At 48.0% G+C, this 21,338-nt stretch overlaps 1 protein-coding gene and 1 long non-coding RNA gene across 2 annotated transcripts in view; one reads left to right on the top strand and one right to left on the bottom strand.

Moving 5' to 3' along the window:
* The window catches only part of stoml2 (stomatin (EPB72)-like 2), a 75,496-nt gene that overhangs the window by 35,228 nt on the left and 18,930 nt on the right, over nucleotides 1-21,338 (bottom strand). The window lies entirely within an intron of this gene.
* On the top strand, nucleotides 131-15,100 carry LOC140409591 (uncharacterized). Its single transcript, XR_011940411.1, has 4 exons — nucleotides 131-221; nucleotides 13,542-13,655; nucleotides 13,754-13,797; nucleotides 14,550-15,100. It is a non-coding gene; the product is annotated as an uncharacterized lncRNA (long non-coding RNA).

Genomic DNA, 21,338 nt, shown 5'->3' with positions numbered 1-21,338 from the left:
ACAGTGAACTTGGTGTTATCCAGGGACTCTTTATCAACCAGAATTCTCTGACAGCTCGAATTTTTATTTAAAAAGCCGATTCTTTCAGTGTTCACATAATCTCTCTCCTTTCAGGTACTCTGCCGCAAGAGGGTTATGGTGACCATAAACCTCCATGTTAACCTTGCTCTGGAGGCGTGGATCATCTTCATTGGTGATGCATTGATCTAGTTTGCATTCAGGTAATGCATTCTTTTTTTAAAATGCTGATTCTAACAACAATAGATTGTAAATCTGCAAAGCTATTCTCAATTTTTACATTGAAATTATTACATTTTTGGGTCAGTTTTGGTTATTGTACCTAAACAAGGGATATACTGCATCTTGTGTTATGTCCAGAGAAATGTTACTCCAAATTAATCGGCATTTTTGATTAACCAGCACCACCCATTCCCCAAGGATGCTGGATGACAAAGATTTTACTGTACCTATATTTTATTGCTGTTCTTCAATCGGAAAAATAAAATAATCTGCTTCCATTCTGTTTTAACTGCCATGAACCATTATAAAGTTCTGGGGCCAGGTATATTTTCTTTGACTGAAGGGGAACTGCCAAAGTTCAGAGAAAAAGCATGGCCATGGCCAATGCTGGCTCGTAATGAGGCACTTGTTGGTTTATATATTGCATGGAAGATATGGCACAGAAATAGGCCGTTCAGTCTAAGCAATCCATGCCATGTTTATGCTCAACTCAAGCCTGGTTTATACTGGCTTCCCCCCCTGATTTTCACATCCTTTAATAGGAAAGGACCTACTATTATTTAGTAGCAGCCTCAAAAAAATGACTGAAATCAAGAACTAAGCAAATATTTTTATCTAAAGCACTGAATATTCAAAATAAATCCTAGTAATTGTTTTAAATCATTTATTCGGCACAATAAAAAAATACCAAAAGAAAAACCACGAGTGAAAATTCCTGAGCTGGAAGTCTGTTTGACTGATGTGGTAATTCACTGTTTCTAATAAAGCTCCTATCTCAACTTCAGCTTTTCCTTCCATGACACCCCTCCCTGATCCACATCAACAATATGTCTAGACACTGAATTCAGTGCTGCCATTCTACTGACCCACCAGGAGGCACAAAGCAGCAGCCTAAGGAAATCTTTGACAGATGAATTTTTCTTTATTCCACCCCAACTGCTGTGCTGAATGTACCAAGGGACCAGCATTGTCATTACCAGGTTACCCCAAGTCAGAAGGTTTAAATATTGTTATACAAACCTAGAACAAGAAAATGTTATAAATTCAAATATTTCCCAGTACCAATAATTGATTACAATTTACCCGAGTAAAATTTCCAATTAATTTATCAATTCGGTTTTAATTTCTCTCAGAACTTGCAAAGCATTGTTTACTGAGCTAAAATAACCTAGAAATTCCTGTTGCCAATAAGAGATGAAAACTTGGTAAAAACGTCACTATTTTAGTAGGGTCATTAATCCAAAATGTACATTATAATGGTGAACAAAGAGTATCTATTAACATTTTTCTGCTGATATCATCCATAGTAATTTATCACAAAATCACAGCTATACAAGGAGGCTATTCAGCCCAATGTCTGAGCCAACCCCCTGAAGAAGCTCCACATTTAACTACAAACTGCATTTGCCTGCCCTGCCCTTTCCCTTGAACCGTTTAAGATTATATTTTTTCCAAATATTTATCCACTTCCCTTTTAAAAAGCTGTTCAGGTTTCCGTCTTCATCACGGTTTCTACATTCTACATCCAAAGAACCCGTTGTGTAAAAACCAAAATTATCCGAACCATTATTTATTTTTTTAAAAAGTATTTTTATTTAACATTTTTACAATACAATAGCAATCCGACAAAAAATCCCCCAGTCCACCCAAACCCCCCTCCTCAACAGTCAACATTAACCAACTCCCTTACCTCGTTCATATGGGGAGGGAAGGTGGCCAGAGTGAGAAAGGTGCTGCTGCAGAGGGGAAGGCAGGCAGGGGGTTTGGGTCTCCCGAACCCGTTGTACTACTACTGGGCGGCGAATGTGGAGAAGGTGCGGAGCTGGGTCAGAGGGGTTGATTCCCAGTGGGTCAGAATAGAGGAGAGTTTGTGCAGGGGGTCGGGGCTGAAAGCACTAGCAACAGCGCCGCTCCCAATCGCTCCGGGGAAATACTCAGGGAGTCCGGTAATAATAGCTTCATTGAAAATCTGGAGGCAGTTTCGCCAACACTTCAGGTTGGGGATAGGGTCAAGGGAAATGCCAATTCGGGGGAACCACAGATTTGAGCCAGGGAGGTGGGATGCAAGTTTTCGGAAATGTGAAGAGAGGGGGATTAAGACGCTAAAAGATTTGTTTCTTCGGGGTCGGTTTGCAGGATTGAGGGAGCTGGAAGCAAAGTATGGGCTGGTACAGGAAGAAGTGTTTAGGTACATGCAGGTTTGGGATTTTGCCAGGAAGGAGATACAGAGCTTCCCAGAGGAACCGGCCTCCACATTGCTGGAGGAGGTGCTGACGACAAGGGGACTGGAGAAGGGGGCAGTGTCAGCGGTTTACGGAGTTATTTTGGAAGAGGATAAGGCACTGCTGGAAGGGATCAAAGCAAAGTGGGAGGAAGAGCTAGGAGAGGTTATAGAGGAGGGGGTCTGGTGTGAGGTGCTCCGGAGAGTGAATGCCTCCACCTCATGTGTGAGGTTGGGGCTGATACAACTGAAGGTGGTATATAGAGTGCACCTCACGAGGGCGAGGATGAGCCGATGTTTTGAAGGAGTAGAGGATGTGTGTGAGCGTTGCGGGAGAGGCCCCGCTAATCACGTTCATATGTTTTGGTCCTGTCCAAAGCTAGGGGAGTACTGGAAGGAGGTGTTTGGGGTAGTTTCCAAGGTGGTGCGTGTGAAACTGGACCCGGGTCCCTGGGAGGCCATATTCGGGATGTCGGACCAGCCAGGGTTGGAAACGGGAGCGGAGGCAGATCTCATAGCCTTCGCCTCTTTGATCGCCCGAAGGCAGATCCTGCTGGGATGGAGAGCAGCCTCTCCACCCAGTGCCCTGGCGTGGCGGGGGGACCTGTTGGAATACTTGACCCTTGAGAAGGTTAAGTTCGAACTGAGGGGAAGAAAGGAGGGGTTCTACAAGTCATGGGCACTATTTATTATGCACTTTCAAGAACTGGATAACATCGAACATTAGTTGGGTTGGGGGGGCGCTGTGTATATTAAAGGCAACTATGGGTAATCCCGGATTCCTTTTTGTCCTTTGTTTATGTAAACAAATGGGCTGATGTTTGGGGGTTGGTGGGAGGATGGGATCGTTGTTATTGTTATGGGGATTGACATATCTGTTGCTGATTATTGTTTATTTTTGGTGGGTGTAAATGCGGGAGAAAATGTGAAAAAGGAGAATAAAAATATATTTTTAAAAAAACATTAACCAACTCCCGAAAATGCATGGTGAACAAACCCCAACAACTGTAGAACCCCTCACTCGCCGCCCCCCCCCCCCCCCCCCCCCAGAGCAAACTTCACCAGCAGGCCCCCCGCCACTCCGAGGCACAGGGTGGAGAAGCTGACCTCCACCCCAACAGGACCTGCCTATGAGCAATCAGCGAGGCGAAGACTAAAACACCTGCTTCGCTAATCCGACACCCCGAAAATGGCTTCTCGGGAACTGGGCTCCATGGCAACATGTAGAACCCAGAGATGGTGCTGAACACGATACGCCAAAATCTTTCCGGCTTTGGGCAGGACCAAAACATATGCACATGATTCGCACAGCCCCTCCCACATCACTCACAGACCTCCTCCACCCCTTTGAGCAGCCAGCTCATCCTATCCTTTGTGAGGTGTGCCCTGTACACTACCTTCAGCTGTATAAGCCCTCGTCTTGTGCACAAAGTCGAGGTATTTACCTCCCACAGCACCTCACACCACAGACCCTCCTCTCGCCCATTCCCCAACTCTCCCCCCCACTTTCATGGATACCCCATCCTCTTCCAGGATCCTCCTGTAAATTGGCGAGACAGCCCCCCCCCACCCCAACTTCCCTTTACGAACCCCATCTGGATCTCTTCAATCACCTTTGGGAAGCATCCTTCTAACCTTAACACCAACAACTCTGCAGGTATCGTGGCATCCACATTCAGCATAGAGATGGGCTAATGTGACCCACACTCCACCGGATCCTTGTCCTTCATTAGCATTGGCAAGTTGGAAGCCCGCCCCATTGTTTGCGGCAAGGTACCCCTAATCATCGCGTCCTCAAACATTCCCACCATCAACGGCGTCAGCTTATCCTTAAACCTTGTGTAAAATTCGACCGGAAACCCATTGGGCCCCGCCATCTTTCCTGTCTACATCCTCACAATCGCCACCTTCATCTCCCCCACCGGTTCCCCCAACTCTGCTTTCTCCACCTCCCCCAACCTTGGACACTCCAGCCCACCCAGAAACTCCCTCATCTCTTGCTCATCCTGTGGCAGCTCCGACCTACACTGGTCCCTATAAAACACTTCGAGGTGCCACCAACTCCCCAATCTTATCCCGCACTATCTCCCTTGCCGCGGCTTCCCTCCGACGCCGATCTGCCAACATATGCCCTGCCTTCTCCCCGTACTCACAGACAGCTCCCCTCGCCCTTCTCAACTGACACACGGCTTTCCCAGAGGACAACACGTCAAACCTCGCCTGCAACTCCTTCTTTGCCAGGAGACCCGGATAAGGGTCCCCCATGTTCCTCCCATCTGCCTCCAAAATCTCTTCTTTCAGTCGTTGCCATTCCTCCCTCTCCTCCCTATCCACCTTAGCCTTAAACGGGATCACCTCCTCTCTCACCACTGCCTTCAGAGCCTCCCAGACCAGCGACTGTGAGACCTCCCCCATGCAATTGAACCCCTCATACTCCGCAATCACTTTCCCTATCTTGTCACAGAAGCTCCAGTCCACCAGTAACCCCATATCTATTCTCCACCCTGGCTTCTGAGCTGCTCCCTTCTCCAAAACCATATCCATCTAATGCGGAGCATGATCCGAGATCACAACTTCCAAATACTCCAACCTTTTAATCACAGCTAACACCGCCTTTCTCACCACAAAAAAGTCAATCCTCAAAAACACCTTGTGCAACGGGGAGAATAATGGATGTAAAACCCTCCATTGGTCCGTCCACTCGGCCCCCATTTTCCTCATGAGCCAGCCAACGTTTTCACCCCATCACCCCCAGACTCGGTCAGCACCAGCAGCTTCCCCTTCCAACGCATCCGTCACTATCGCGTACTTGCCCTCCTGATCAGCCATCATCTTCTCCACATGAAACTTCACCCTGAATCAAATAGAAAACCCTTCATAAAAAAACACCATCCCCGTCCAAATTCCAACTCTCATCTCAGTCCCAGTCCTTCAGCTATAATGGACATCTTCTCTGCCTCCACTATCTCAAAATAAAAATTCCTCGAATTGGGCTTCACTCTCAACTTCAAAGGGTAGACCATTCCAAATCTCACTCTGCTGCCATACAATGCCGCCTTCACCCTTCCAAAGACCGACCGCCTTCTTGCCAGCTCCGCAGTCAGGTCTTGATATGTTCGTATACCAACGCCTTCCCAATTCACTTCTCGTCTTTACTTCACCCAGCTCAAGACCTTCTCCTTCACATGGAAACTGTGAAAGCAGACTATAACTTCCCTTGGTGGTTCATTCATTTTCGGCTTCGGCCTGAGCGACTGAAGTGCCCTGTCCAATTCGTAGCAGGAGGACCCCCCCCCCCACCCAAACAACCCCCCACCAATCAACTCCGCAAACATCTTTGCAAAGTACTCGGTCGGCCTCGGGCCCTCCACATCCTCAGACAGGTCCACAATTCCAGATTTTGCCTTCTCGACCTGTTCACCAGGTCCTCCACCTTGGCTCTGAGCCCTTTGACGGCCTCCGCCACCCTCCGAAGCTCCTCACCCATCGAGGTGAACTAGTCACTGTGCTACGACAACGTCTCCTTCTCCACCTACAACTTCTCTCCTTGTTCGCACACCTCGACCGACGTCTTCATCACTGCCGCCTTCACTGGAGCAATTGCCTCCTCCACCACTCTTTCATTGCAGTCACCATCTCCCTCCAAAGCACCTCCATATGCTTGGCAAACAGTCTCTCGAACTCCACCGACATCACCTAGGTCAGAGTTTCTACCGTGAGGGGAACGCCCCACACATCAACCCAGCCCCCGCCATCTTTATTCCTACAGGACTCACAGCCACGCACAACGGCGGACATTCGCTCGCTCCCTTCTTCTGGGTCTTTGAAATTTCACGTCTTCCTTATGACTTCCCACACCAACTCATTCACAAAAGGGCGGCACAGTAGCACAGTGATTAGCACTGTTGCTTCACAGAACCAGGGTCCCAGGTTCGATTCCCAGCTTGGGTCACTGTCTGTGCGGAGTCTGCACATTCTCCCCGTGTCTGCGTGGGTTTCCTGCGGGTGCTCCGGTTTCCTCCCACAGGTCCCGAAAGCCACGCTGTTAGGTAATTTTGACATTCTGAGTCCTCCCTCAGTGTACCCGAACAGGCGGCGGAATGTGGTGACATGGGGATTTTCACAGTAACTTCATTGCAGTGTTTCTGTAAGCCTACTTGTGGTAATAAAGATTATTATAACTACCCTTAAAACTGGGCATAAGTCCAAAAATCTGAAACTCTAGCAGGAGCCACCTAACATGCGACCTTTACCTACATGTTGCCACTGCAAGTCTGCCGCCTAGCCTTTATTTTGGTAATATTGAAGTCATACCGCCTGGTTATCGACTCTCTGACTGGTGGAGACATTTTCTCTATTGATCTGATCAAAATGACTGATAACTTGCACACATTTATCAGATCTCCTCAACCATGTTTTTCTCTATTCGCTCGTCCTAAGGGCTCCCCATGTCTAGCATTTTATTGAATCTCACTAACGCTCTCTTCATGGCCTTGGCACTTTTGTCTAAATAAAAGTGCTTGTGACAAAAAAGTAATTTTGTCTGTGGTGTGTTATATTCTGTACTGTTAAAAAGATTAACACAAGGCCACTAAAGTACATGTTTTAATATTAAAACCATCCACTGGAGAGGGCTCCAAAAAGTATAGACTTTTATGATGAACAATGTTCTGCGTGGGGTATTCATTTTGAATTGATCAGACCCATAACATACATCTACAAATATTTTTGGGAAAGTCAAAGAAAGATTTAGTGTCCATGATGAATGATTTCTTGCAATTGAGACATCAGCCGTTGACTGCTTTTGTCTCAGTAGAGATGCAGTCCTCATCCACTGTCATGTTGCCACAGATCAACTATTCAGGCACCACTCAGACAGTGGATGTGATTGACAGTGGTGTCTGAAACTGGGAAGAGGACAAGGTCATCGAATAGTTGCAGTCCTCAGAAAGACACCTCAGTTATCAAGTTCTTTTAGCGTGTTTAGCATAAAAGCTGAGCTAGATTTCAAACAGTAGCTTTATCGACAGGGTGAGAAATTATTCAATATTTTATAATCTACGTTTAGAGACAGCAAGTGGCATCCTTTTTACTTGATGGATTGACAAGGTTAGAATAATGTATACTTCATATTAAATTGTTTGCTGTTCATTCCTTTGCCGAGGAGAGAATGACAGGGCACCATATGTTTTTTTTTAATTTAGAGCAGCCAATTATTTTTATTTTTCCAATTAAGGGGCAATTTAGCGTGGCTAATCCACCTAACCAGCACATCTTTTGGGTTGTGGGGATGAAACCCATGCAGACATGGGGAGAATGTGCAAACTCCACACGGACAGTGGCCCAGGGCCATGATTGGAACCCGGGTCCTCAGCGCCGCAGTCCCAGTGATAACCACTGCGCCACATGCTGCCCTCAGGCACCATATGTAATATTCCAACAGCCAGTGTACAAACCATTATAATCTATTTTTTTAACCATTTGTCCAGTTACGTGAATTTAAATTTTTTTTAGTCATCAGAGGGTAGAAAGTCCACAGGGCTATGAGTCAACAACTAGAGGGTGGGTTAGGCTGAATAGCTCTTTTTCAGCCAGCACAGAAATGATGGGCCGAATCGTCTCATTCTGTGCCATACATTTTTCTAGGTTTCCAAAGGCAATTAAAATGCTAATGAGCTAGGTTTTGATGTTAGTTCCCCCAAAACAATAAACACTTGACCAGCCTTCTTCATTAACTCTGTAAACACCTCACATTCATTTCACAATCACCTTTCCTTCTGGCTGTGAATGTGGCCATTAAACATTAACAGACATAGGTATGAACAGTCAGATCCAGCAACGGTTGCAAAAGGTGAGAGAGGCAGTTAGGATCAGTTGTAAAAGACACATATGTCCAGTTCAGATCTTAAGGGAGTTAATTAACTGTTACACCCCTGGGTTACACTCGTGTGCAAGTTCGATACTGGGCAGTGAGAGTCTATTCTGATAAGTGAAGATTGTGGGCTCCACATATGGATGTGATTATTGTCACTGAACCCAGAAAGGTATCTGCGGCAGACAAATTTGTCACAGGACACCTAGATCATTCTATTATTTACCCAGATATTGTACAAAAAAGGGTGCAGTCTGGATCTTAGGAGAATGAGATGCACTGACTGAACTGGCCAGTGACGCTGTAACCCCTAACACGGTGGTGCAGTGGTTAGCACTGCTGCCTCACCAAGGACCCGGGTCGATCCCAGCCCCTTGTCACTGTCCGTGTGGAGTTTGCAAATTCTCCCCGTGTCAGCGTGGGTCTCACCTTTCCAACCCAAAGATGTGCAGGGTAGGTGGATTGGGCAAACTAGATTGCCCCTTATTTTGGAAAAAAAGAATTGGGTACTCTAAATTTATTTTTGAAAAAGTGATGCTGTAGCCCCCCAAAATCTAACCCAAAAACGTGATACTGCCAAAACAGGGTAGATTGTACGATGAATTGTCTTGACAAAGTGTTATCCATACTCAAAACATTAGCCCTGTTCTCTCTTCACACATGCTGGGCATGATTCTGCCAAACAATTTCTAAGTTAATTTGTGGTGGGTTTTTCAGGGAGTTCCCCACTGCTATTCAATGACACTTGGGCCCTGGGGAGTTTCTCACCAGTTTAGCCCACACTTAGAATTTTTTGTTAGCACTGGGAGCTGAACTCAGAGATCTGGCAGCCATTTCACAGCACCAGTGCCCCAGGTTCGATTCCCGCTTGAGTCACTGTCTATGTGGAGTCTGCATGTTCTCCCCGTGTCTGTGTGGGTTTCCTGCGGGTTCTCCGGTTTCCTCCCACATGCCAAAGATGTGCAGGTTAGGTGGATTGACCATTCTAAATTGCCCGTAGTGTCCAAAAAATGTTAGGTGGGGTTACAGGGATACGGGGAAAGGGTGGAGGTATGGGCTTAGGAGTCAAGGGTCGGCGCAGACTCTATGGGCCAAATGGCCTCCTTCTGCATTGTAAATTCTATGATTCTATGATTTCGAAAGGGTGCCCCCCCTCCAACCTCCCAGAGGCCCCTACTTACCTGTCTTGCACTCGCCCTTCCTTCAAACCCCCTTCTAACCTAATTTTATGGGCTTGGTTGCCCTCACGCCCTGGTCCTTGGCAGAGCTCCTGCTGGCTTGGCAGTGCCAGGGTGGCAGTGTGAAGGTGCCAGCTGGGCAGTGCCAAGGCACCCACGTTCTGGGGGTGGTGGGCGGAAAGAGGGCCAGGGAGCCACCCTGCACTTATCCTGACCACCCAACGGTCTCCAATGTCCCGGGAGACCCTGGGTGCCGTTCCGACCAGCACTCATTGGCGCCCAGCTGCAGCCTCCCTGTGGAGGCCGGTGGATCCTGCATGAGGAGGTCTTAAGTAGGTTTACGACCGACTTCCGGGAGCACCATTTGGTCACGCCCATTTGGGGCGGAGTTCTGACTCTGGTGTCTCGTGGGACTTAGGAAAACCCTGCTAGGCGCGGAGGCTGTCGGGAGGCTCGCTGGAAGCCTCTCCCAGCATTCACCACCCCCGTTGCGCTCTCCCTCGAGTGCAACCTGGCTGAAGAATCATGCCCGCTGTCAGACCTACTGAGATTTACCAGAATTTTCTGTTTTGTTTCAGATTCCAGCATCCGGAGTAATTTGCTTTTGATTGTATGAAATACTGTCTCACCAATGATTTGCAGAGATTCACTATTACAGCTTTCCTTTTGCACTCCTTGATCCTGTTATCAAACCAATTATTCAATTTTATAAAACATAAAGGTTATGGATGAGGTGCTAAACCGAGGTCCTGTCTGCTCTCCCAATGGATGTTCAAAATCTCAAGACACTATTTCAGAGCAGGGCAGAGACTTATTTCAGGTGGATAGTCAATATTTATCCATCAATGTACAAAACAAATGAGCTGGTCAGTATTTCTTTGCTGTTTATGGGACCCTCCTGTGCAGATAAGTGGCTATATTTGAAAGCAGTTCAAAAAGATTGTAATGAAAAGCCCATCAATTACAGGGCAGTCAGTTTAACTTCAGTAGTGGGGATGCTCCGAGAAACAATTAGTAGGAATAGAATTAATACTTTAGGAAGGACGTGAATGAATTGAAGAGAGTGTAAAAGAGGTTTATAAGAACGATTCCAGGGAAGAGAAACTTCAGTTATGAAGATAGAACGGAGAAGTTGTAACTACTCTCATAGAATCAGAGGATCTCCACAGTTCAGAACGAGGCCCATCGATTCTGCACCGACCTTCCAAAAGAACACCCTCCCCAGGTCCATGCCCCCACCTCTTCCCCATAACCTTTTGGACACTAAGGGGCAATTTAGTATGGCCAATCCACCTAACCTGCACATCTTTGGACTGTGGGAGGAAACCGGAACATCCGCGCAGACATGGGGAGAAAGTGCAAACTCCACAGACAGTGACCCAAAGCCAGAACAGCGGCAGTGACCCAGGATCAATTCTGGCCGACACTTGATACCATCTTATTACACAAAGCTCCTTTAAACAGAAGTGGCGATTCTGTAATACGCTGGTCTGTCAGAGCTATGGAATTCGTCATATGGCTGGATTGCACTCTGATGGTGACACAGTAACAATTTTAACCATGTACTCTTTCAGAGTTTGTGGGTTGCTCCCCTTCCTGAAAAAGCACTTAAATGCTGGAAGAACATTTGGTTGGAATTAGCTAAGATGGATCAAATAGTTAAATGACTCAACACACAAGCTTATGGAGAGATTTAGGAAGGAAATTCTAAAGCTTAAGGCCTTGGATGCTGAACGCATGGTCACAAATGATGGAGCAGTTCCAGTTGGCCTTTAGGGGGTCTGTGCAGTGGCCGGGGATTTGAAAGGGAAGCAGGGAGCACCAGGTGCCGTTGTACGCGGACGACGTTATTGTTTGTGTCAGACCTGCTGGAGTGTATGGGTAGGATCATGGGAATATTTGAGAGAATTGGGGCTTCTCTGGGTATAAGTTAAATGTCAGGAAGAGTGAGGTGTTTCCGGTGAATGCAGCGGGGCAGGAGGCCAATTTGGGTGTTGCTGTTCAAGGCAGCTAGGGAAAAGTTCAGGTATTTGGGGATTCAGGTGATGAGGGAATGGGTTACGATGAACAGGTGGAATTTGACAACATTGGTGGAGAAGGTCAGGGTCTTTTTTCAAAAAAAAAGAGATGGGACACATTACTCCTGACATCGGCAGGAAGGGTTCAGGTGGTAAAGATGAATGTGCTGCCAAGGTTCCAGTTTGTTTGCCAGGCCCTCCCGATTTTTCTCCTAAGGCCTTCTTCCAGAAGTTGGAGACAGTGATTTCGGAGTTTATATGGGCAGGGAAGGTGGCAAGGGTAAAGAGGGCTCTGTTAGAGACAGAAAGAGGAGTTGGTGCTCCTGAACCTGCTGAACTACTACTGGGCGGCGAATGTAGAGAAGGTGAGGCGATTGGGGGGGGGAAGTGGGTCAGGATGAAGGGGGAGTCCTGTAGGGGTTCCAGTCTGAGGGTCATGGTGACAGCTCCGATGTCACTAGCTCCAGGGAAGTATATGGGGAGCCTGGTGGTACAGTCGACGGTCAGGGTGTGGAATCAACTTTGGAGGTGATGTTGGTGTTGACACCACTGTGTGAGAATCATAGCTTTAAGCTGGCGGAGTTGGAGGGATGTATGGGAAGTAGAAGAAGGCAGGGATGGAGAGGTTGCGGGACTTGTACTCGGAAGGGTAGTTTGCAGGTCTGGATGAGTTACGGGAGAGGTTTGAGTAGCCAAAGGGAGTGAATTTAGATATATGCAAGTGAGGTACTTTGCACGAAAAGAGTGGAGGGTGTTGCCCAGGTGGCCAGAATACACTTTATTGGAGCAACTGCTGCTCCCAGAAGAGTTGAGGGAGGGTAGGATTGGAATATATACAGGTGATTGGGGGAGCAGGGGGTGAGGGGATGCAGGTGGTGAGAATAGAATTTACAGTGCAGGAGGCCATTCGGCCCATTGAGTCTACACCGGCCCTTAAAAAGAGCACCCAACCGAAGCCCACACCTCCACCCAATTCCCGTAACCCAGTAACTCCACCCCACCTTTTGGACACTAAGGGCAATCTAGCATGGCCAATGCACCTAACCTGCACATCTTTGCACTGTGGGAGGAAACCGGAACACGCGCGCAGACATGGGGAGAAAGTGCAAACTCCACACAGACAGTGACCCAAAGTCAGAACAGCGGCAGAGACCCAGGATCAATTCTCATCCCAGGGTGAGGATGAGTAGGTTCTTCCAAGGGGTGGTTGACGAATGTGAGAAGTGTGAGAGTGAGGGCTGGCTAATCATGCACACATATTTTGGGATTGCGAGAAGCAGGAGAATACGGAGAAATGGTGTTTGGGACGCTATCTAAGATTGTGGGGGTGGAGATCAGGCTGGATCCAATGACAGCGATCTTTGGGGTATTGGAAGTGACGAAGCTGCTGGAGGGGGAGGGGGCCAATGTTGTGGTCTTCTGGGCAGCACGGTGGCGCAGTGGGTTAGCCCTGCTGCCTCACGGCGCCGAGGTCCCAGGTTCGATCCTGGCTCTGGGTCACTGTCCGTGTGGAGTTTGCACATTCTCCCAGTGTTTGCGTGGGTTTCGCCCCCATAACCCAAAGATGTGCAGGCTAGGTGGATTGGCCACACTAAATTGCCCCTTAATTGAAAAAAATTAATTGGTACTCTAAATTTTTTTTTAAATGTTGTGGTCTTTGCTGCTCTAATTGCCCAGCGAAGGATCTTGCTAAAATGGAGGTCGGATACGCCACCGGAGGTGGGGGCTGTGGACTTATACGACTTTCTCTGGTTAGAAAAGATTTTTGAATTGTGGGGTGTCAGTGGAGACCTTCGCGATGCAGTGGGGGTTGTTCATGATGATGTTTGAGGAACTGTTTGTCGTGCGGGGGGGGGGGGGTAAAAATGGGAAAAATTGGACAAACTGTGAGTTTATGGAGTGTATTTGCATATGTTGCTGTTTTTTCCCAGTGTTGGAATAAAGTACATTTTTAGAAAAACAAACGATGCTGCAATTATAATCGTCATTAATTTCAATTGTCATTTTTTTAGCCCCTGAATCCTCCACGTGTCAGAAGAGCTTTCCTGAACTCAAATTCTCCATGCCTTGAAAGATCCCTGTCAAGACCATTCATTCCATCCTTCTCCAGACTGCCATGACCTGGGGTAGGTAATCTGTCCTCATGATCAAGCCTATGTTCAGAAATTACTCTTGTATCTCTCCTCTGTACTACCAATAATCCTCCATTTTCCCTGTAACACAGAGTACAAAACGAAACACAGTGCTCGAGATGCTGCCTTACTATAAGTAAGTTACAAGTTCCTTGCCTCTTTTGAGTTGGAAGTTACACCTTTGGCAGTACAACCCATTTCATTTACTTTCCATGTTATGAAGCAACATTTTAAAACCCATCTCTACTTATCACTTCACCTATCTGGGAAGTACAAAGATTAGAGTTTTACAGCAACTAAAGAACAAAAAAGACTTGCATTAATAGGACACCTTGTGCAACCCAAGGCACTCCAGTGTTTAACAAACAACAATGTATTTCTCTACTGTTAAAATGTTGAAATGTAGGACATACAGCACACAATTTACACACAGCAAGGTCCCACAAACAGCAATGTGATAATGACAAGGAAATCTGGGTTGTCTGTGAAGCTGGTTAAGGACACAAGGATAATCCCAACTCCTCTTCAAAATAGTGCCATCCACCTTTGAGGGCAGACAAGATTTTATTTTAAACTGCAACAATGGCATAACCTGAAAAGTTTGTGATTTATCAAAATATTCAAAATGAAACAGCATTCACTTAAGCATGCACAGTACCCTGGTTTCAGTTTCACAGAGGTTCAAGTACACATCATCGGACCTCATTCATTTCCATGGAATTATTTGCAAATTTTATGTTTTAATATAAAACTGCTTATTGTTTGTAATTTGGCGTACATGATACAGAGTTTGGACTACAAATCAAGTGTGGAAATAAACTCCAAAAGAGCACAAATGTCTTCAGTCTTTCAATAAATGGACAATTAAATAATTGTGCTCTTCTGCAGATTAAAGGCTATGCACCAAGAATTGTTGATACCAAATCCTATCCGGCTGCATCACAGCTTGGTATGGCAACTGCTCGGCCCAAGATCGCAAGAAACTGCAGACTGTGGTGAACTCAGCCCAACGCATCACACAAGCTTGCCACCCTCACATTGATTCTGTCTACACCTCCCGCTGCCTCAGGAAGACAGACAGCATTATCAGAGACCCCTCACACCCAAGCTTTGCCCTCTTCCAGACCCTTCCATCAGGCAGAAGATACAGAAGTCTGAAGAGTCGCACATCCAGACCTAGGAACAGCTTCTTCCCCACAGCTACTAGACTCATCAACGACTCTCCCTCGGACTGATCTTTTCCCTGTAAGAACACTATTCACAATGTCCTATGCTGCTCTTACTCATGTATTAGCTTTATTTGGGCCTTGTTCCTCACTGTAACCAATCACTATTTGTTGATGTACCACTAATCTGTCGATTATTCTTTTGTCTACTATGTACGTACTGTGTATGTTTCCTTGGCCACAGAAAAATACTTCTCATTGTACTTCGGTACATGTGACAATCAATCAATAAATAAATACAATTCAGAATATAATTAGAAGTCTTGCAAATAGTCTGAATATAGAACATCATAGCTAAGTGCAGCTCAAGATTCACATGTCTTGGGGCAAAGGATCATGAGTAACTCCAATAACAACCTACATACTAAGTCAGTATTTTTCAAACTTTTTTTTCCCGGCACCCGCTTTTACAAACCGTCTGACCTTCACGAGCCACATAGCCCAACCTTTGCGAGCCACCATTTTCACCTTTAAAAAAAAAAAATTTAGAGTACTGAGTTTTTTCCAATTAAGGGCAATTTAGGGTGGCCAATCCACCTACCCTGCACATCTTTGGGTTGTGGGGACGAAACATACACAAACACGGTGAGAATGTGCAAACTCCACACGGACAGTGACCCAGAGCCGGATCGAACCTGGGACCTCAGCACCGTGAGGCAGCAGTGCTAACCACTGCGCCTCCGTGCTGCCCTATTTTTACCTTTCTTTAATGCGACAGGTGAGCCTGCTTGGTCCTCACGATCTCATTGCAATCAGGTTCACAGGAGGAGATGGCAATGCTCATATCAGGTGCAGAGTTCAGCTGGTTCCTTTCTACTGTCTTCATCTTTGTGAGGACAGAAATTCCAACCTCACATATGTAGGTTGTTGTGAAGAGCAATAGCAACAAAATGCTTGTTTTACTCAGTAATGGGTACTCCTCGGAAACACTACTCCAGAATTCTGACAGCCTCATGGATTTGTGGCGTGTTTTTTAATGAACTGTCACAGATGAGGCACAGAAGTTCAGTCTCTTCATTTGGAGTCAGCTGTAAGTTAATAGTTGACTCTGGGGACTCAACTCAAAAGGATATTTCACCCGCCTCTTCTCTTTCAAAATCTGAATCTTCTCCTCTGGAAAGTAGCGACAAAACTGTTGATCAGCGCAGCCAGATGTGACTGAACAAGGCTTCCCTTTCTAACTTATTATTAACTCTGTTTTCTTCGATGAGTTGTAGCAGTATGGGGAACATGTAGTAGTTTTGGCTTTGTACTCGCACTTGCAAGACTTTTGGAAAGCAACTATTTCTTCACAGTGTTGAAAGCAATCATCATCCTTTCCTTGCAATTTGAGATTAAGTTAATTTAGAATTAAAAATATATCTGCAAGGTAAGATATAATTAGCATCCAACTCTCATTTGCCAGTACTTTCCTGCATATAATACACATGGGCTTTGCATCCTTTTTTACATTGGCACTATTAACAAAGCCATACATCCAGAAATCATCTTTATACAGTTTCTTCTTAATGGGAAGTTCACCAGAGGCCCTGGAGCTCTGTCTCCAGCTCACACTAGCACTGCTTTGTCCTGCCGTGGGCTCTCCTGGCAGCTCTCTCCAACAGATTCATTGTGAGATCCTGGCCAGTTTGTGTCTCTGGCTCTCTCTTCCTTATTACAAAATGACCCATCTTCAGCTCTTCACAGTCCTGTTGCTTGCATTCTGACAGCGATAAACTGGAGGCATCTCTCCTCCATGATTTCACGCCCAAAGCATGGATGGGCCCGGCGTGTGACCTGCTCTCTGCCGCCGCCTTTGGCGGGAAGACTCCAGCGTACTCATTTAAAAGCTGGGCGCGGCCAGCATTCTTAAAAGCTGGTCACAGCCGGCATCCTTAAAAGTCGGTCGCGACCATTGGGCGCTTCTCCCACAATCGAGAATACCGTGACTGATCGCTCTGCAATCCTCCCGACACCCACCCACGACTCGTGGCCCCTAGTTTGAAAAACCCTGTACCAATTAGCAAACATCTGGTAGGCAAATTTGAACATATAAAACAGTAATAACTATAAATGGGGAAAGCAATCAAATGCTCAATACTGCTTTAAAAATAACTGAACCAGCAAGGAACACTCAAACAAAATCCAATTTTACTAATAATTGTTTCACACTGCTTTGTCATTTTTTTAAAGCTTAGATCAATGCCTTGGAGTGTTTCATTACATTGAAGGTGCTGTACAAATACAAGTTGTTGTTGCTTATGCTCTGTCACTGACCATTTCTTAACACAGCACCTCAACATTTAATAGTCTTTTGTCTCATGATCAATCTTTCGTAATCTCTCCTTTTACACAAATAGCAGCCTATTCCTTCCATTCACTTATTTCAACAGCTCTAGTAAGCTCAAGGCTAAATAAATTTGGATGTTGCCAAAATTGGACATTTCAAACCTTGTTGGCACCCATGTAATGCAGCACTCTCTGTCATTCATGTATATCAACTGTTTTGCAAAAGCCACCAACTACCAGGGAAACAAAACCAAGTTCTTCAGTTAGCATCGTGTGTCACCAGATTCCCTGGTAATATATATATATTTTTTAAAATATATTTATTCAAATTTTTCAACATATTTTCAACAAACCACCCCCCCCCCCCAAACAAAAAGAAAGAAACAAGAACACAACAATCAGAAATTATACATTGGATTTCCCCCACATACAATAATCCCCCATATAACATTTAAAAACACAAATAGGGAAAAAAGAAAACACCTTCACCCAAACATCACCTCAAAAGACCCCCCCCCCCTCCCCCACGCCCTTGGGCTGCTGCTGCTGACCTCCTCCTAACGCTCCGCGAGATAGTCTAGGAACGGTTGCCACCGCCTGAAGAACCCCTGCACAGACCCTCGCAAGGCAAACTTTATCCTCTCCAGCTTGATGAACCCTGCCATGTCATTGATCCAAGCTTCCACACTAGGGGATTTCGCATCTTTCCATAGTAGCAAAATCCTCCGCCGGGCTACCAGGGACGTTCACCACCTTGGACATAGTCCTTGCAAAACCCCTCCAAAACCATCCAGCGCCGGGCATGACCAGAACATATGGACGTGATTTGCCGGGCTCCCCGAGCACCTCCTACATCTGTCCTCCACCCCAAAGAACCTACTCAATCTCGCCCCTGTCATATGCGCTCTGTGAGTAACTTTGAACTGTATTAGGCTGAGCCTGGCGCAAGAGGAGGAAGAATGAACCCTACTCAAGGCATCAGCCCACAGACCCTCATTTATCTCCTCCCAAAGCTACTCCTCCCACTTGCCCTTTAACTCCACCACCGAGGCCTCCTCCTCTTCCTTCAGCTCCTGGTAAATCGCTGAAACCTTGCCTTCTCCAACCCATACACCCGAAGTCACCCTGTCCTGAATCCCACGTGCCGGAAGCAGCGGGAATTCCCTCACCTGCCGCCTCACAAACGCCCTCACTTGCATGTACCTGAAAGCATTTCCCGGGGGTAGCCCAAACTTCTCCTCCAGTGTCCCTAGGCTCGCAAACGTCCCATCGATGAACAGGTCCCCCATTCTTCTAATCCCTGCCCGATGCCAGCTCCGAAACCCCCCATCCATCCTTCCCGAGACGAACCGATGATTCTCCTGAATCGGGGACCAAACCGAGGCTCCCACCTCGCCCCTGTGTCGCCTTCACTGCCCCCAGATCTTCAGCGTCGCCGCCACCACCGGACTCATGGTGTACCTTGTCGGCGAGAGCGGCAGCGGTGCCGTCGCCAGCGCCCTCAGGCTCCTGCCCGCACAGGACGCCTCTTCGACGCCGCCCCCTCTCCCTCTATTACCCACTTACGGATCATCGCCACATTGGCTGCCCAATAATAGCCACACAAATTCGGCAGCACCAGCCCCCCCCCTGTCCCTGCTACGCTCTAGAAACACCCTCTTCACCCTTGGGGTCATATTCGCCCACACAAATCCCATGATGCTCCTGCTTACCCATTTGAAAAAGGCCTTGGGGATCATAATGGGAAGGCACTGGAACACAAAGAGAAACCTCGGGAGGACCGTCATTTTGACCGACTGCACCCTACCCGCTAGTGAGAGTGGCAGCATATCCCATCTTTTAAAATCCTCCTCCATCTGCTCCACCAACCGCGTCAAATTGAGCTTGTGCAGGGCCCCCCAACTCCTAACTACTTGGATCCCTAGGTACCAAAAGCTCCTTTCCGCCCTCTTCAGCGGTAGCTCGTCTATCCCCTTCCCTGGTCCCCTGAATGCACCACAAAGAGCTCACTCTTCCCTACGTTGAGTTTATACCCCGAAAAGTCCCCAAACTCCCTAAGGATCCGCATGACCTCTGCCATCCCCTCCATTGGATCCGCCACATACAACAACAGGTCGTTGGTATACAATGACACCCGGTGTTCCTCTCCCCCCCCCGGACCAGTCCCCTCCATTTCCTGGACTCCCTCAGTGCCATGGCCAACGGCTCAATTGCCAGTGCAAACAACAAGGGGGATAAGGGGCACCCCTGCCTCGTCCCCCGGTACAGCCGAAAGTACTCCGACCTCCGGCGGTTCGTAGCCACAGTCGCCACTGGGGCTCTATATAGCAGCCTGACCCAACTGATGAACCCCTCCCCAAACCCAAACCTCCGCAACACTTCCCAAAGATACTCCCACTCCACCCGATCAAAGACCTTCTCAGCGTCCATAGCTGCCACTACCTCCGCTTCCCCCTCCACCGAGGGCATCATAATCACATTGAGGAGCATCCACACATGTGTGTTTAGCTGCCTACCCTTCACAAATCCCTTCTGGTCCTCATGAATCACCCCCGGGACACAGTCCTCAATTCTCGTAGCCAGCACCTTCGCCAGCAACTTAGCGTCAACGTTGAGGAGCGAGATCGGTCTATACGACCCACATTGCAATGGATCCTTGTCCCACTTCAAGATCAAAGAAATCAGCGCTCTGGACATTGTCGGGGGCAAGGTCCCCCCCTCCCTCGCCTTATTAAAAGTCCTCACTAGCAACGGGCCCAGCAGGTCCACGTATTTCCTGTAGAATTCAACCGGGAACCCATCCGGCCCCGGGGCCTTCCCCGCCTGCATGCTCACCAATCCTTTAACCAGCTCCTCCAGCCCAATCGGTGCCCCCAAACCAGCCACCTCCTCCTCCTCCACCCTCGGGAACCTCAGCTGATCTAGGAATCGTCGCATCCCCTCCTCCCCCACTGGGGGCTCAGACCTGTACAGATCCCCATAGAAGTCCCTAAATACCTTGTTTATTCTCACCGCACTCCGCAACGTATTCCCCCCTCTATCCTTAACTCCACCAATCTCCCTCGCTGCCTCCCTCTTACGAAGCTGATGTGCCAGCATCCGACTCGTCTTCTCCCCATACTCATACATTGCCCCCTTCGCTTTCCTCCACTGTGCCTCTGCTTTCCCCATGGTGAACAGGTCCAATTCGGTCTGGAGGTTCCGTCGCTCGCTAAGTAGGCCCTCCTCGGGGGCCTCTGCATACCTCCTGTCTACCCTTAGAATCTCCCCCACCAACCTCTCCTTCTCCCTCTTCCTCCCCTCTCTCATCTCCCTGTGGGCCCGAATGGAGATTAGCTCTCCCCTGACCACCGCCTTCAATGCCTCCCAGACTACTCCCACCTGCACCTCCCCGTTATCGTTGGCCTCCAAATATCTTTCAATACACCCCCGCACCCGCCCACACACCCCATCATCCGCCAACAGTCCCACATCGAGGCTGGTCCCTCTCCTCCGCCAACTCCAGCTCCACCCAATGCGGGCGTGGTCCGAGATGGCTATGACCGAATATTCCGTTCCCTCCACTTTGATTAGCGCCCTACTCAAGATGAAAAAATCTATCCGGGAGTAGGCTCTATGGACGTGGGAAAAGAAGGAAAATACCCTGGCCAGTGGCCTGGCAAACCTCCATGGATCCACTCCCCCCATCTGGTCCATAAACCCCCTGAGCACCTTGGCCGCAGCCGGCCTCTTACCTGTCCTGGACCTAGAACGGTCCAGTGCTGGATCCAGCACCGTGTTGATGTCCCCCGCTCCCCCCCCCATTATCAAGCTTCCTACCTCCAGATCCAGAATCCGACCCAGCATGCATTTCATAAATCCGGCATCATCCCAATTCAGGGCATATATACGTTCACCAGTACCACCCGCACCCCCTGCAACCTACCGCTCACCATCACGTATCGAGCCTCTCCCGCCATTCCATCGACCCCCCAGTGTGAAAACCCCCCCACCCCTTGGCAGTCAGTGTGCACTCCTCTCCAGCACCGCCGCCCCCCCCCCCCCCCCCCATCCTTCCCTCACGCGGGAAAAAGCCCGCGCTTTCCTGAGCTGGCCCCGCCCCCTCTGGCGCAGCTCCTTTTTGCGGCCTTACCCCAACTCCCCATCCCCGGGCTGCCACCCCCACTCTTCCTCCATGGGGCCC

The sequence above is a fragment of the Scyliorhinus torazame genome, chromosome 3, assembly GCF_047496885.1.
Source record: "Scyliorhinus torazame isolate Kashiwa2021f chromosome 3, sScyTor2.1, whole genome shotgun sequence".
In the NCBI taxonomy this organism is placed as follows: domain Eukaryota; kingdom Metazoa; phylum Chordata; class Chondrichthyes; order Carcharhiniformes; family Scyliorhinidae; genus Scyliorhinus; species Scyliorhinus torazame.
The sequence above is the reverse complement of the archived record's forward strand: the minus strand, read 5'-3'. Positions and strand labels throughout refer to the sequence as shown.